The sequence below is a fragment of the Porites lutea genome, chromosome 1, assembly GCF_958299795.1.
Source record: "Porites lutea chromosome 1, jaPorLute2.1, whole genome shotgun sequence".
Taxonomy (NCBI): Eukaryota; Metazoa; Cnidaria; class Anthozoa; order Scleractinia; family Poritidae; genus Porites; species Porites lutea.
Genome location: NC_133201.1, coordinates 24,044,427 through 24,060,491, shown reverse-complemented (window position 1 = coordinate 24,060,491; position 16,065 = coordinate 24,044,427). Strand labels below are relative to the sequence as shown.

At 41.0% G+C, this 16,065-nt stretch overlaps 1 long non-coding RNA gene across 1 annotated transcript; it reads right to left on the bottom strand.

Moving 5' to 3' along the window:
• Positions 1-7,076: 7,076 nt before the first annotated feature.
• LOC140936451 (uncharacterized) lies at positions 7,077-15,832 on the bottom strand. The gene is made up of 3 exons (XR_012165384.1): positions 15,705-15,832; positions 8,280-8,351; positions 7,077-7,255 (listed from the first exon to the last, which is right to left on the bottom strand). It is a non-coding gene; the product is annotated as an uncharacterized lncRNA (long non-coding RNA).
• Positions 15,833-16,065: the final 233 nt, after the last annotated feature.

The window sequence follows — 16,065 nt, the reverse complement described above, 5'->3', positions numbered from 1 at the left end:
GATTACATGTAAAGAAGGGTTATTTCTTTACCCCACCTAAGCGGGTTACCTCACCTACCTGGGGTCCCCCACTTCCATTTAAACAGGTCGTCATATGCCATGCGTTTGCTTTGGACAAGATACGGTTTATAGCTCACAGAAGAGTTGCTGGTGCACATGGTCTCGGACAAGGTATAAAACATTTGCTAACGGAAACGGAAATCTTGTTCCTCGTACGATGCTCAATATAGTATAAGCACTTTAGGAACACTTAGTGGCTCCTTAGTAGAAGCGAGGATTGTTTCTGTACTAATCGTATACTTCGCTCAAATACAAAAACAGCAGTGGTGAGTGAATACTACTTTTATTTGAATACGGTTGACCCAATAAGTTAAAAACGTCTTAACGTGAAAGCCCCTCAAAAATGTAAATATACAATGTACACTGTAAGTACAAGACTATTAAAGTACAAGAAAAAACGCCCATAAATTTTGTGCTCCCTAGTGTTGGAACTTGAACCTTTGTAGCATTCCGTTTGTGGAACACAAGTTATTTCAATATTTAAGTTACTTCATCTAAGGCGAGATTTGTAGGGTTTGCTCTCGCTTCTCAATATTGGAACGAGTTCCCTCAGATATTGTGCACGTTTTTGTCTATAATACTGGCATAAGAAGGCGTAGCCTCATCTTAGGCTATCTTAATTAAGAAATTTAAGGAGATCTTCTAATCTCGTTTCATAGCCTAAGGAGGAAATTATTTAGGCTGCTCTCGATCTGTTCTGCAGTTGTTTTAAGTTGTGTTTAAAACACGTGCTGTAAAATGTGTTGATTGAACAAGATCAAACAAAAAAAACAAAATAACTAAAGTTGAGCAGAAATAGTTATGCAAATGCATTATGCATCCAAAGTACGCAGTTTAAGCGTCAACTTGCCGTCGCAATACAGTTATCCAAATAAGAGAAATTTTCAAAGTTAACCGCACAACAGAGAAAAAAATGCTCGAGTAGAATTCCGCCAAATCCAGCAGCAACGTGACATAATGGGCATTGATAATTCTTAGAAAAAAGCAAACTGGTAAGAATTAAATTACGTACTTTATTACACTAAATTCTGGCCAAACGTTCATTAAGCGACTTTGAAAAATCCTTATTTAGTGGCCCTTTAATTTCGCAATTTTTCGTAAAGTTTGGAAGAGAAGTCACTTAATTTTTGCGATCTTACGAATTTAAACTTTGGCGTATTAATTAGGTATTCAAAACTTTTACGATGTACGACAATAGAACACTTATGTGATAAAATCATAAACGTCAATAGCTTCATTGAAATCAAAATCATACAACGTTCTGAAACTTAATTTTGAACGAAACAAACGAAACTGCAACTGCAATGTCATACATTAATGCCTTCCTCAGTCATATTTAAGGTACATTGTCACATGCAGTCAATGCTCCTTGTACGGCTACCTACCATGTGTGTATGGAACTGACCAGATCACGGAATTTCATATTGTAGTCTCCTTAAATTAGCGACACTTAATGTTGGTGCATTTTAATTTATAGATATTTAGAAAAATCATTGAATTCGCTGAATTAAAGTGTCGCCAAAATTTTACGTAAAAAGGTAGTCTGTGACTCTTTCTTGAAATGGTAACATTTAGACTAATTAGTATCTTGATGTGGACCGCAGCTTGGTGCTTTCTCGCTTTGAAAACTTTGTATTTCAATAAGAATGAATAAGTACTGACCGGCCCTGTTTTTTTGTTTTTGTAAGTAAGTAACTTTATTGAACCAGGGTAGCCCATTCAGCAAAGAGGCTGATATCCATATGGGCCCTGAGAAATTTCTAAGGCATGTGCATTATTAAAAGAAAACAATAATGCCATAAAAAATCTAGCAAGGTCGATATAAAAAGTGTGGCTAAGTGTGTGCGCTATAACATAAAATACTATTACTATTTATAGACTTGACACTTTCAACACAATTGGGTAAAGAACTGAAAAAAATAGTCCCCCCATATTTAAAAATTATTTTGCCTATGTTACGTTTAGGCTTTAATGGGTGCAGGTCGCTTCTTCTCCTAGTTGCATGATCTTGCAAATCCGCATTCCTTATAAAATATAGCGTAAGATAATAGGCCGCTTCCGAGTTCCAAAAACCCTTACACCTTTCTTGTGAAAATGCGTTTTATTTGCATGAGAATGAAAAATGATTTCCATATCAAAGGCAGAGCACCTACCATCATTTTGAAACAGAGGCCCGGGGGAACTCTGAAATGGCTTATTTGGTACCAGATTATTTAAGCACTTAAAAACTAGAATAAATTTGTGCATTTTCCTTCTGGAAGCTAGATTTAACAGTTAAGCGCACGAAAAGTGTCATTTGAGGTGTTCTTCTGTAATATATAATTCGAGCTGCGCGGTTCTGTAGGCGATGTAGCTCCAAAATTAAACCCTGTGGGACGCCAAAACAGATGGCTCGTGTTGAGGACATGTCATTTCCAAATTGCACCTTTTGAGTTCGTGTGGTAAGATAGTTCTGGAACCAATCCAGACTGTTCCTCTGACTCCGTAGTGTTCTTGCTTAAAAAGCAAAAATTCGTGGTTGACCAAGTCGAAAGATTTTTTCAAGTCAATAAACACAGCTCCTGTAATCATTTGCCTAAAGTATCCATATGTTCCAAAATACAATCAGGAGGTATACTACCGCAATTTCAAAAAAGGGCTTCTTTCGAAAACCTGATTGGTAGATTGACAGTAAGTCATGTTCTGTTAAAAAATCCGAGAATTGTACTTGCATAGCCCGGTCTGTAATCTTTGACACCAGGGGAAGAACTGAGATCGGTCGCTAGTTATTCACATCATCGGTTTAGCTATAACTTGAGCTAGCTGCATCATTCAAAAGTCTAGCAGTGACACCATCAGGACCCGAGGCTTAAGTCTCCTTGAGTTTAGACAGCTCCTTCAAAACAAAGTTAGTTGACACCTTTTGAAGAACAAAGTTTTCTGCAACTCTAGGAGAGAAATATTGGACATCATGGTTTTACCTTTGTAATGACCACATAGTTTCTCAGCAACTTACGTGAAAATTTCATTAAAGCTAGCAGCCGTTAAATTTTTAAAGGCTGGGGCATTCGAAGTTTTGTGTTGCTTCTTGTTTGGTAAAAGCTCGTTTACGGTTTTCCAAATTTACGCGAGTCCTGGTTTTCACATAGCTGATTTGAATAATAACTGGCTTTTTCTTTATGAAGTTTCATCGACACAGCGTTACGCAACCTTGTGTAACTGCTCCAGTGAAGCTCTTTGTTAGTTTTAATGGCATTTTTGTGATTAATCGCAGTTTATCATCAAGTCCTTTATAGAAGGTATTATCCACAGTAACGATCTCCCGCGCACATGTCGATTTAGTACTGGACTATCAGCTGCAGTCATAAAAAAATCCTTAAAAGAATATCACGCGTTGTCCGGGTCTGATTCAAGTTCAATAAAATCCCATGGGACATGATTTAAGTCGGCTCTGAATACATTAGGATCATAACTTTTATAGTTTCTCGCCTTCACTGTCTTTGGTGGGGGGAGGGAGGGAATTTTAGGGCCTGTTTACACGGAGTTAGGGGACCCCAGTTAGGTGAGGTAACCCCCTAAGGTAGGGTAACCCGCCTGTCCATATAATCTCTAATTTTAGTGTGATCATGTTTACATGTTAGAAGGGGTGACCCGCCACATGTTACCTCACCTAAATGGGGTCCCCCACCTTCATGTAAACAGGCCCTTAATTTGTGAGGCTTTCTTTCTTATTCCAAAAATTGCACAGCATGTCAATAAAAGGTCAATCAAAGTCTTTGGTTCCCCTTTTAGTTCGATGTGTCGTGTGTCTACAGTTTCACCCAATGTATTTTGGTATAATTGGGTCGCTTTTCTAAAATCTTCTTCTTCATTCGATTTTCACCAATGGAAAAAGAGAAGTCAGAGAAAAACGGAAATCTTCGTGGACGGTAGGTCTATTTTTCGTTCTTGACCATGTTTCCAGCTCGCATTCCTGGTCACCTGAATAGTGACGTTTAGTGCACAATCGGAGCAGGTCAGTACAAACATACCGTTCTTTTAATCAGCTTTGAAAGATTATATGCTCGATGATATTCAAACAATCAATTTGTTACCGTTTCGTCTTTATTATATAGTTCTGTCCAGATCGCGATCACTGAAAAGGCGTCATCAAGATTAGACTGCGAGCAGTCTTTGAACACTGTAGAATGCGGGCACGCGCGAGGGGCGAGCGGCGAAGCCGCGAGAAACGAGGAATGTCTGGTGTATTTTTCGCCCCATATTGGTGTTCTTGTGTTAGTATTTCTTTTATCTTCAGCATTATTCGATAATTCTGATGTCGTCACTGGCCTTTTTTTCCTTAAACAATGTACCTTACTTCCGTTGGAGGTCCCTTAAAAAGCGTTTCTGTGAAAGAGTTTCTCTAAGAGATGGTTTCAGTTTTGTTCCACAGACGAGTGGCACTGAAATAAAATGTTCTGAGGCCTGAATTTTTTTTACACTTAGGCGTGATAAGATAATTTGTTATTGAGGTTCTCGTGTTGTCATCATGGCTACTGTTGACACAGTTAACATAGGAGGAAAGATATTCTGGACCACAGCCATTGCAGATTTTGTGAAGAAGAGATAGTTTTCTTGTACGAATGAAGCCAACCTAATTTAGTAAATAATATTCCTGAATTATCCTGAAAATTAGCATCTAATATCATTCTGGCACAGCGTTCCTGTAATCGTAAAAATATATCCAACTGTTTCTTGAAACAGTTGCCCCATACCGTACAGCAATATTCAATAACTGAGAGGGAATTATACAATAATTTCCCACAGTCCAGATTTCACTTTTTGAACAGGCTAATTCTGCAGTTCAGCTTGCGAATAAGATGATTAATATGCAGATTCCAAGCGAGATATTTGTCGATCCTAATTCCAAGGAGTTTTGCACAACGAAGCTTTTGAGCAGTTCCAATTAACATTTGCATTGTTTTTTTGACATTGCGCATCATCCCGTTGATCCGTTAAAGCTGAACCAGCAATTTGCATTGTCGAGACATAATGACTGTTGTATACTTTCACACGCGTTACCGCTTGACCAGATGGTAGGGCCTCATGGTAGTGTCGTCGGTATACGTATCAGTTTCAGAATTTTGTTAAGAAAGTGGCAAATCATTGATGTAAATTCAAAAAATAATGGACCAAAAATCGATCCCCCTGGAATCCCCAGTGGAAGAAGAAGCGGTATTGATGTTTTTACTGATATGATACATGTCTGCGAGCGATCGCTCGCGGTTGAGACAAGCTTAAGCTTAATATGAAGTCGAAGATTAGAGATTTTTTATCTTTGAAGTTTACACATCTCGAAGGAAGTGTGTGACATCTACTTCGCTTCGGGTAAGCTGTGTTTACCTGCAATCGGCGGCACTTTTTTTGTTTTGACACTTTCCTAAAAAGAGGTGTTTTGAGGTACCCTGAGGCCCCGCCCCCTCCCCCCTTGACATTGTTGGGTCGTTTCCGAGTGCCCACAAACATTGTGGCCAGTGGTACAACATTGAATAGGGGAGGGGGAAGGTGTGCCATTGAAAGGTATTTCACAACCGTTTTGATAAGAACAAATAAAACATGCTCATGAGATGTATTTTTTTTCGGAAGTGTCTCAGCTAATTTTGTCACCGATTGTCAGAGAGTAAAAAAAAGCTTTACACCCCCTATGATAGCGGGATAAATCGGGAAAGTCGGTCAATATTACCGTATCGGTCAGAGGTTTTTAAGAGGTAGGTATATATATCCCGCTTGGCCACAGTTGTCTTGAGGCAGAGGTAAAACCAGTTTTTTAAGGAGGGGGGGTGCAATTTTACGAGAACGTCACGTGTCAGGACATTGTTTTCCTCACGACTCACTTGCTCACGTTTCTTGCTTGCTCAGTGTTAGTTATTACGACATGGATTTTGTAAGGGATCATGAATCTGACTGATCGTCATCAGAGGGTACGGAATATGCTGATTTGGACAATTCGTGTAAACCAGCTAATCCCAACGATAAAATAGATGTGCGAAGTGTGCGCAAACTTTATCTGATTACTTATAGCCAGGCGGACGTTGGGTCCTTTCCACCACGACAGTCATTTGTAGAGGCTGTTTTGTATTCGTTTTATGATAGACCAGACAAAATCATGCACTGGTCCTGCTGCATGGAAGAACATCCAGCGTCAGGTGGAACTTATTTTCAAACGGCCTTAAAACTAAACAGAGATAAGGGAAGGCTGTCAAGCAAAAAGTTTCTTTTAGAACACTGTGGCATATCCGTTCATTTTTCAGACATTCACAGAAATTATTTCAGTGCCTGGAAATATGTGACCAAGCAAGACAAGGAGTTTGTTGAAAGTCCTGGACACCCGGATCTCAGTGATGGGCTCCCTTAAACTACGAAGGCATCGTTCGCCAATAAACCACATTCAACCGGACGTCAGGGCGCTGAATCGGTTCGTCATGACTCTACAGATTGCAATGAAGAAACCAGCCAAGGTCGAGGGCAGAAAAATAACATAAATAGTAATCATAAAAAACGAATGTCTTTGTATGAACGTGCCGAATTGTAGTAGCCAAAAAAATTGAAAATCGTATACCGAGTTCCCCGCATTTGCTAAAGAGCAAAGACTTGAAGGCAAAACAGACGTGGCCGAATTTGTTTTGAATCGCGGGACCAAATTCGTTGCGGAAGTTTTGCATACTGCATGGGACATGGAAAATTTCCAAGAAACTCTACAAAAAAAAAACAAGTTCCGGTTACAGTTGCTTTATGATTCTCTAGATCAGGAATGGGTGCCTTATTGTCACGGGCGGTGGGTAACGTATACTAAAGAGGATTTAACTCCGACTTCGCACAGTCTGTTCGCACTTTTTTAAAGAAAGGGAGGGGAAAAGTGTGAATAAAATGATCTTTATCATCATCATTATTATTATCATTATTATTATTGTAATAAAATCGGGAGCCCCGCTTTTAGGCTTGGCTAAATCTATATTATTAATTAATGTAGTTAATTTAAGTAGATATCTTCGTATTTATTTAGTTTCACCAATTCCATTGTCTCGGTAACTGTAACATTTCACATTGTTCTACTTATTACAGTGGATGTGCGTGAAGACACAGGTACGCAGACTGTGACACCTACAAGGACTGCAACGAAGGGAGATCTGCAAATACTCCTGGTACGAGCTGTTTGACCACGTTGTTCGACAAATCCCTGTAACAAAGTACTGTAAATTAATAATTAAATATGGGAAAACTATCAACCCACGTTCACATGTCATTTTCTCTTTAATAAGAATATGACTGGGAAACAGGCTGACAAATTTGCTCTTTTAATGAATGCTTTTCTAAGCATTGAAGCCAAAAATACTCATGCTTTCATCTGAAGGTTGACACATGACGAAAGTTATGTTCTGATTGGGTGCACACATGACTTGCTTACGATGAGAAATCATTTTGAACTCTTTTTCTGGGAAATTCATCCTGATCTGTTGAGTCATGGGCCTGCTTTTATCAAAAATGGCTTCACCTCAAGTGTGACGATAAAGATTTTTCAGAAGGATAAAGGACATAGACGGCTTATCCTAAACCTAGTGACTAAAATACGCAATCTTAAACTGAAATCTATTACTGCATGGAGAGGTTGATTGGAGTCCAGAAAAGTTGTCTTAAAGCAAGAAGAGATATTTCAGCGGCATTTCATAGAGGCGCATTCCACGAAAGCGCGTCCTCCAGAAACCTTAACAAAATTGCTGCAGTGCTCTACCAACTGAGCTTTGATAACCCATACATTAGCAACAAGTCAATTTTTTGATTTATTTGAAACATGAAATGAAGATAATGTAAACTGTATAAGTACAAGATATGATGTCAGCGGTCGTAATAGCAAATTAAGCAATTACAAATTAACCAAAAAAAATAAAGGGCTTTAATGGGATTCCGCGGCTGTTTCGATTGTGGTCTTGAATCCCGAACTAGTTCTTTGGTCAACGCGTTTAATTATTTGTAAGTGATTTTCAAAGTTTTGTCATTAAAAATAGGCCTTGCTTCGGAAAATTAACTTTTTCCCTTGGCAAATGCACATTTTTTACAATGGGGCAAAAAGGAACAGTTTTACTGAGTGCTGCTATTGCTATTTAGGAGATTATATGTCCAAGCTGCAGCAATTAATTGTCACAAGATTTAGCCAATGTGGATCTAAACAACTACAAAAACAAAATCAAATGTGATAAACTTACAAAATCTGCAGTGAAGAGAGGCCTGCGAAAATTCCGTGCGGGATTTCCTCGATCCTGCTGTTTGACAATTTCCTACAGCAAATTGAAATATATATAGCCTACATTAACTGGTAGACTGTTTATTTTTTGTTTTTAAACGAAAAAAGTATATATTTTAACAAAACATCCTGTGCATTCTTTAAAATCCAAATTCAAGTAAAATCAAATTATATTAAAATTGTCAATTTGTAAAAAAATCGCAGTATGAAGGCGTTCTATGGACTTTAAAAAGGCTGTAAGGCCCGCCGGGACGGTACGGGCCTTACGGTACGAAATGTTTGTATAGCAACAAGCCGACTATGCGAAAAAGCAGTAGTCTTTCCCTCTGTCGCAATGGTCTAACGGTAACAGGTTGTGCATGTTATTGTTGACCGGCTGGGAAAGCTTCCATCAAAGGAACAACAGCTTTCGAGAACACAACACTTTATTCTCAAAGCACATGCAACCATCTTCGTTTTACACATACAATACGGCCCACGCGGAACACCGCTGACCCCTATGATACAACGACAGAATTGTCTCCTATCAACATCCTCCCTTTCAAAGAAAACTATTAACATTTTAATATGTTTCGAAAAATGAAAAAAAAAAAAAAACAAGAAGAACATAATAAGTCATTAACACAAACAAATGTGAACAGGCAATGTCAGATAATAGTCAACATCAAGTACCATACTGCACTCTAGTCTCCAGTTTCAAAGGTCCAGTCTCTTTGGTCGTCTAATTGAAAGGCCATAACCCGAGGTTTGCACTGATGGAAGTGAATTCTCATTCGTGGACTCTGAAGTGAATTAGGCACTATGGTTTCCGCAGCATTTCCTACATCCACACCACTATCTATTACTGGTTGTTCTGGCAATGGTTGTGGGTCACATGGGACCTGAGGCTCATTAGGTCTTAAGTGGATCCTGTTCCGTCTAACCAACCTGTCTTGCGTTTTCGTCACGTACGAACGTGGTGTTACTTCGCCCAAGACTTCGCCGTGACACCACTCTTCACCATGGTGATGGTCATTTGGCCTGGTGTACACATACTGTCCAGGCGTAAGAGTGGGTAAGTCTCCGCTAGCAGTTTTGTCATAGTGAGCTTTGGCTTTAGCTCGCCTACCCAGATGCTCGTCACGGACTACGTTTACAGGTGGCACAGATTGGCTCAACAATGCTTCAGCTATTGGCAAGTTAGACTTTGTTCGTCGGCAGAGAAACCTTTGTGCCGGGGAGTAAGTCATACCCTGAGGGGGTGTGCTCCTATGGTCCAAGAGACCAGTGGAGAGGTCTAATTTTTTTAACATCTTCTTGGCCTCCTTAACAGCAGCTTCAGCTTTACCGGTAGCTCTAGCATAATACGGTGACCGGGTAATCAACTTGAAACCATCGGTCTTGGCAAAATTCGAAAATTCCTGAGAGGTAAACTGAGGTCCATTGTCGGACAAAAATATATCTGGTATACCATAAAGGGCAAAGTGCGCCTTTTTGACTGAGATAACATTGGCAGCAGTGATGTCTTCATTCAACAGATGGACCTCAAACAAGTCACTGCAGTGGTCTACTGTAACAGAATACCAACGCCCACCCTGCTTGAATAGGTCCTGCGAGATAAATTTCCATGGACCTTGTGGAATTTCATGAGACAACATCGGTTCCTTTGGGAGGGCCGAACCATAGCTAGCACACAATGAACATTTGGCACTCTCTTGAAGGATTGCAGCTTGCATTCCAGGCCAATACATTACTTCTCGAGCCCGGCGAATCATGCTTTCACCGCCCTGGTGACCGTGGTGGAGTTTTTTTAGCATAGTAAACTGTAGCTTCACGGGAATGAGGACGTTGTGTGACTTGTACAATACACCATTCTATACCGCTAGCTCATCCCTTAACGGATAGTAATGACGGAGTGCTGTGGGCACCTGTGATTTGTCGGAGGGCCAACCATGGGCCACGAACATACATAGGATTGACGAGGTAGGATCCGCCTAGGTTTCAGCTTTAATTTCCTCCAGGGAGCTAGGATACATGTCAGGGAAGTCTAGTTCCATGGTCTCTAGTTCTACCCGGGACATCTCTAGTGCATCCGCTGAGTTGCACTGGAACACCTCTTCGTGTGAGTCTGAGGGTGTAGGGAGGTTCAAGGCGGCTCTCGACAGTGTATCGGCCAAGTAGATGTACTTGCCTTTCTTGTAAACTACTGTGAACTTGAACGGATGTAAGCTGAAGCATCATCCGTTGAAGGCGTCTTGGGGCTCTACTGAGGGGTTTTTTGAAAATCGTTTCTAACGGCTGGTGATCAGAATGTACTATAACATCTTGTTTACCATAAAGATACTGGTAGAACTTTGTACAGGCTACTTTGATGGCCAGACATTCCTTTTCAGTAGGCGTGTAGTTGACTTCAGTTACTGACAGCGTTGAACTTGTGAAAGCCACAGGTTGCCCATCTTGCAGCAGGGCACCTCCAAGGCCTGTGTCACTGGCGTCCACTTGTAATACACATGGCTTGTTCACATCAAAGAACTTCAACGTCGTGGCATTTGCAATTAAGCTTTTGGCTCTCTTAAAAGCTTTGTCATGCTGAGATGACCATGACCACACTGCATTCACGTGTGCCAGCTCAGTGAGCGGCTTCACAATTTCTGCAAGGTTTGGGGTAAAGCGTGACAAATAATTGCACATGTCTAGGAACCGCTGAACCCCTTTCACATCTTGTGGTGGGTTCATGTCCTTAATAGCCTGGACTCGACCTGGATGAGGGGTAATGCCATTACTGCTAAGGAGCTGGCCTATCCAGGTAACTTGCTTCACTTTGAACTCAAATTAATTTCCTGGGGTTTAACTTGAGATTCACGTCACGGCACCGCAACATTAAGTTCCACAAGTTAATATCGTGATCCTTCTCAGCCTCCTCCATACTATCTCCACTCCCAAAGACCAAAATGTCATCAGCCTTGTTCACAACACCAGTCAATCCTCCAGTGCTTCATGTTGTCTACGCTGGTATCCCTCCGGCCCTAAAATGACCCCGAACGGCATACCCAACCAACGGTAACGACTAATTGGAGTATGCATGGTCGTTAGGAATGAGGAACTGTCATCTAACTCAATGTTTGTGAACCCCTTGTAGACATCCACACAGGAATAAATTTTTGGCATTGCTCAACTTAGGCAGTAACTCATCAACTGTGGGAATGGGGTACTTGGGGACTTTAATGGCTTTATTGATCGTTTGGCTAGGATCAATACACATACGAATGCTTTCGTCGGGTTTTTCTCTATGACGCTGTTGGAGATCCATGCAGTCGGCTCAGTAACCTTTTTCAGGATACCCTGTTTTTCAAGGTCACGTATTACGTCAGATGCTTTTTCTTCCTTTGCTACAGGGCACCGATGTGGATGAGCTTGGATTGGAGTCACATTATGGTTCATGCTGATGTGCAGGGGCGGCCCCAAAGTTCCTAACCTTGTATGGACATCCTTAAATGCATCCATGACAATGGCTTTAGTCAGTTTTCCACAGGGGACAGGCTCATGGGACACACCCACCTCACTAGCCATGCTCTCCTTTGGACGAACTTTTTCTTCATTGGTTACAGCGCGATGAAGTACACTAATATCCTCACACGTGCCATGTACTGGAGAGGTGCTGGTGGTTTCCTCAGTCAGATTAATCTCTTCTGTTGCACTACCATTCAGTGAGGTGGGCCTGACTTCCTGATCAGGAGGTTCACTTTCCTCCACTCTTCCGCGCAGAGGTCCCGAGTTAAGCTGACACACTTCTGACGCACCCCCTTTTGGGTTGTTACGATCCAAGGAGCAGGTGTTTCCTCTTATCTCAACCAGGCCTAATCTAACACAATCAGATCCACTTAGAAGAGGTGGCTCTGATCCCATGACGTCCTTATTTAACAGCTGAAACTGAAGAGTGTGAAACTTTCCTTGAGTTTCACAGACCAATGCTATTTGCCCCACTGGCTTTATTACACCTCCTCCATAGGTACTCAGGATGGAAGAGGAGGGTTTGATTAGACCATGGATATCAACCCCTGCTGGACACAGTGGAGGTCCTCCACTGCAAGGGTGTTGGTTCGTTTGGGTGACTCGGTGTCACCCCACAGTAGTAACACTTAGACTGTTTTTTAGACGACTCTTTGCCATTGCTTTGGCTTTGAGAGCGAGTGCTGTTTTGCTTTGAATGGGGTGCTTTTTCGGTCCAATTCACGTGCTCTTGATCTTCACGGACTTCCCTCATAAGCCTTCGAGCATCAGTGGAGGATTCATAATTCTTTGCTACTTCAACCACAGTACGGAACTCCACAATGTTACCATTCTTGTCACGCTGACCATTAGTATTCAACTTTCCTTGTAAAGTTTCGTCCACCAAGCCAGCAATAAAACGGTCGCGACATGCTTGATCTTCAAAATTCCCATATTCACAATATCTAGCTCGTTCCACCACTCGACATTCCCACGCACTAATGAATTCTCCTTCGGACTGAGACATGCGTCCCATTTTCGTTCGCTCAGCTTGAACACTGACACTGCCTCCAAAACTCTTAATGAGGGCTTTAATAACTTTCGCCGGGTCACTCTTATCTTCTTCGGATAGTCCCAGCGTTTTGTTGTTTGGATTAATCAATCTCTTCATCTTCGAAGGCAGACTTGCTCTAAAGTTGACATGCAAAGGTTTTGTTTCTTCCATTGTTTTTTCCCCATCCTCGCTTTGATCGTCATATTTACATCTGTCTTTCCGCTCGAACCATCCCATCACCGTGCAATAATCAATATAATCCAATATGAAACAGTGTAGAGCTTCTCGCTCATCTTGCATTTGAGGGAGAGGAAAACCCACTGGAACGTTGGCCATGATAATAGCAAACAGAAACAATTTATACGGGCACCAGCTTGATAACATCCGAAAATGGCGGGAACAATTCGTACAACTCCCACAGTTCGTTCTCAAACATAAACTGACCGTATTATGGACGAAACCTCCTGACTTTAGGCGCGTGTTCGTCTACTTCTGACACCATGTTAACCGGCTGGGAAAGCTTCCATCAAAGGAACAACAGCTTTCGAGAACACAACACTTTATTCTCAAAGCACATGCAACCATCTTCGTTTTACACATACAATACGGCCCACGCAGAACACCGCTGACCCCTATGATACAACGACAGAATTGTCTCTTATCAACATTATCATGGTTTTTCATCGTCAACCACATTCGACCGAGGTTGGTAATGTTGCGCCGATGGGTGTAACCATCAGCTCTTCACCTTGGTTTATTGGCAACCACGGTGGAAAACAATCATTTTAACTAGCAGAAGATGAATAGCCAATGGCAACGCAGTGATCTTTTGTGGAATAAATTGAACATTTAAGTCCAGATTCATGGGTTTTATCCTTATTCACGAATTAAGGATATGTAACTGACACACTCCCATGATGTAAATGTACCAGGTTCCACCAAATCATAAACAATGTAGAATCACACTTTTTTCACCTACACTGTTAAAATTGGCGGTGTTGTTTGCATGGCTCACGACCTATTTTCTGGTGCAACAAATAGCAAAACATTTTGACCCCTTATGCATTAAAAAATAAGAAAAAAACCGAAGCCTCTCCATTGACATTGCAGACGAAATCGAAGTCGCGACGATCTTAGAGATGCAGCTATCGCATAGCCATTTCAATCCCTTATGACAACATTAGCCTTTCAATGACGGCAAGGAAGCCTGCCAAACATTGTGCTGCCCGTTCGGAATTTTTGTTATGTTTGTTTTCTCGATTTTGTTGTTGTTGTGGTTGCGTTGAGCTTTGTAGTAGCCCTGCAAGGTTAAAAAATTCTTGATGTGCGACGATTTTGCCTGAAAAACCTATTTCCGCAGGTACCCATACACGGGCTTAATCCTTGTGTCAAATTGAAAGGAATATCTGGCAGATATTCTATCATTTAAATTGGCTGGGTAATTCAAGACTGCAATAAACTTGGATAGACTAAAAACCTTAGAGAGAATCAGTGTGGAAACTTGCCTATAAAAAGCACGGCTTCGTAGTTTCAGGTCAGCGGTCTCACCTCCGAATGCCTACCGTAATATAGTATGTTTTGTGCTTTGACCTTCTTTAGTGTGTTCTGTTTTTTTCGGAGACCACTTTAGAGTGTTAAGGAAGTAGTGAATTGGTTTCTACTGCCCTTAGCTACAACCAGATTGACCATGGTCAACCTCATTGTCATATTGTTATTGTTGATCATGGTTATCCTTTGGTTGCATAATTGGCACACGACGGGTTTCCGTAGTTGAGAACCATGATTATTCACATTCTGCGGGTGTAGAATGATGGGCGTTCATATTATTTGTTAAACTAGAAATACGTTGTCGCAAAAATCTCGCGAGGCTGTAAATAGTCCGTAATGAGAATACAGGAAAACAAACCAAAGGGCAAAAATATGTCGAAAAAGAAAACTAAACAGAAAAAAAATGTTTAAAGAAAACGCAATAAATAAATAACCACGCCGATATTCGAACCTACACTATAATTGCCTCTAGTGCGTGAAGTCAGCTTCCAGACCACTGGGCCTTGCTACCACTGGACAATTCGTACCGTACGATTAATATACTAACAGCAGTTTTCTCTACCATACACGCTATTTGAAGCTTGTGGAGTTGTATTAAGCGAGTATTTGAAAGCCATTTCGAGCTCGTCTTCTTGGTTGCTCGCGCTGGATTTTAAGTTCCCGTTCTCGCTGCAGTGGATTTTCGATGGTAAATCGTCCCCAGCGAGGATTCCCAGCCACTTGTTGAATGAAACGTTGTCTTGTGCTTGCCGTTCTCTTTCAGTTGTCTGAGAAATTGATCGCGATTCACCGAGAGTAAACATTGTTTAACAGACGATGAATGAAGACACCAGCCTTTCATGAATAAAACGTGATAGCGCACACATATTTTGAGGTCGTGTTGAAAATGCACCATGACGTCACACTGGATGCGGAAACCCAAGAGATATCTAGAAATATTGCCAACTCGAGTTTCTGCGTCGCTGAGCGTCGCTGTGCGATCCACGCGATACACGGCGCGACAAATTTATAGGCCGCTCGCTTGGCGAAGAATAATCATATAACCACAAACATTTTGTAATTCAAAATCAGATTGAGGTCGTATAAACTTCTAAAAAAAAACTCAAGCGAAAAAACCCTCATCGACTGGTATACTTCTTTAATGATGAAAGTAATAATAATGTCCGTTTTACCCCAAATGTATTTTTTTAATTTTAATTAATAGAAACCTCAGGAGGCTCTTTTTCAAAGCTAAACGATTTTTAGGGCGTTTACTTTTAAACGTTTTCATTCTTTTGATGCATGATTCACTGTCCCTAAGCTAGGAGATTCACTTACAAATTAGTAGTTGTTGTTGGTATACACTTCCAAATATATGTAGCATTGCCTCCACTGCAGTTATGATCGTTGGTTACTTGACCGGAACCATTCATAAAACCATTGCTCTGACATAAATGACTGCAATCTGCGAGATCAATGCATCTAGTCTCAGGTAAGAGATGACAAGCGAAAAGTGGATGAGGCAACTGCAAGGGTAGATTTCTAAACCAAATGTGTTCATTAACCTACGCTGTAAAAATGAAAACTACCATATTGAAAACGCCTTCACTACATTGAATAAATACACCATCGGTGCAATCAAAAGCAACAAAGTTGACTCGTTCGATCGGGAGAAACGCTCAATATGAGCAAAAAAATT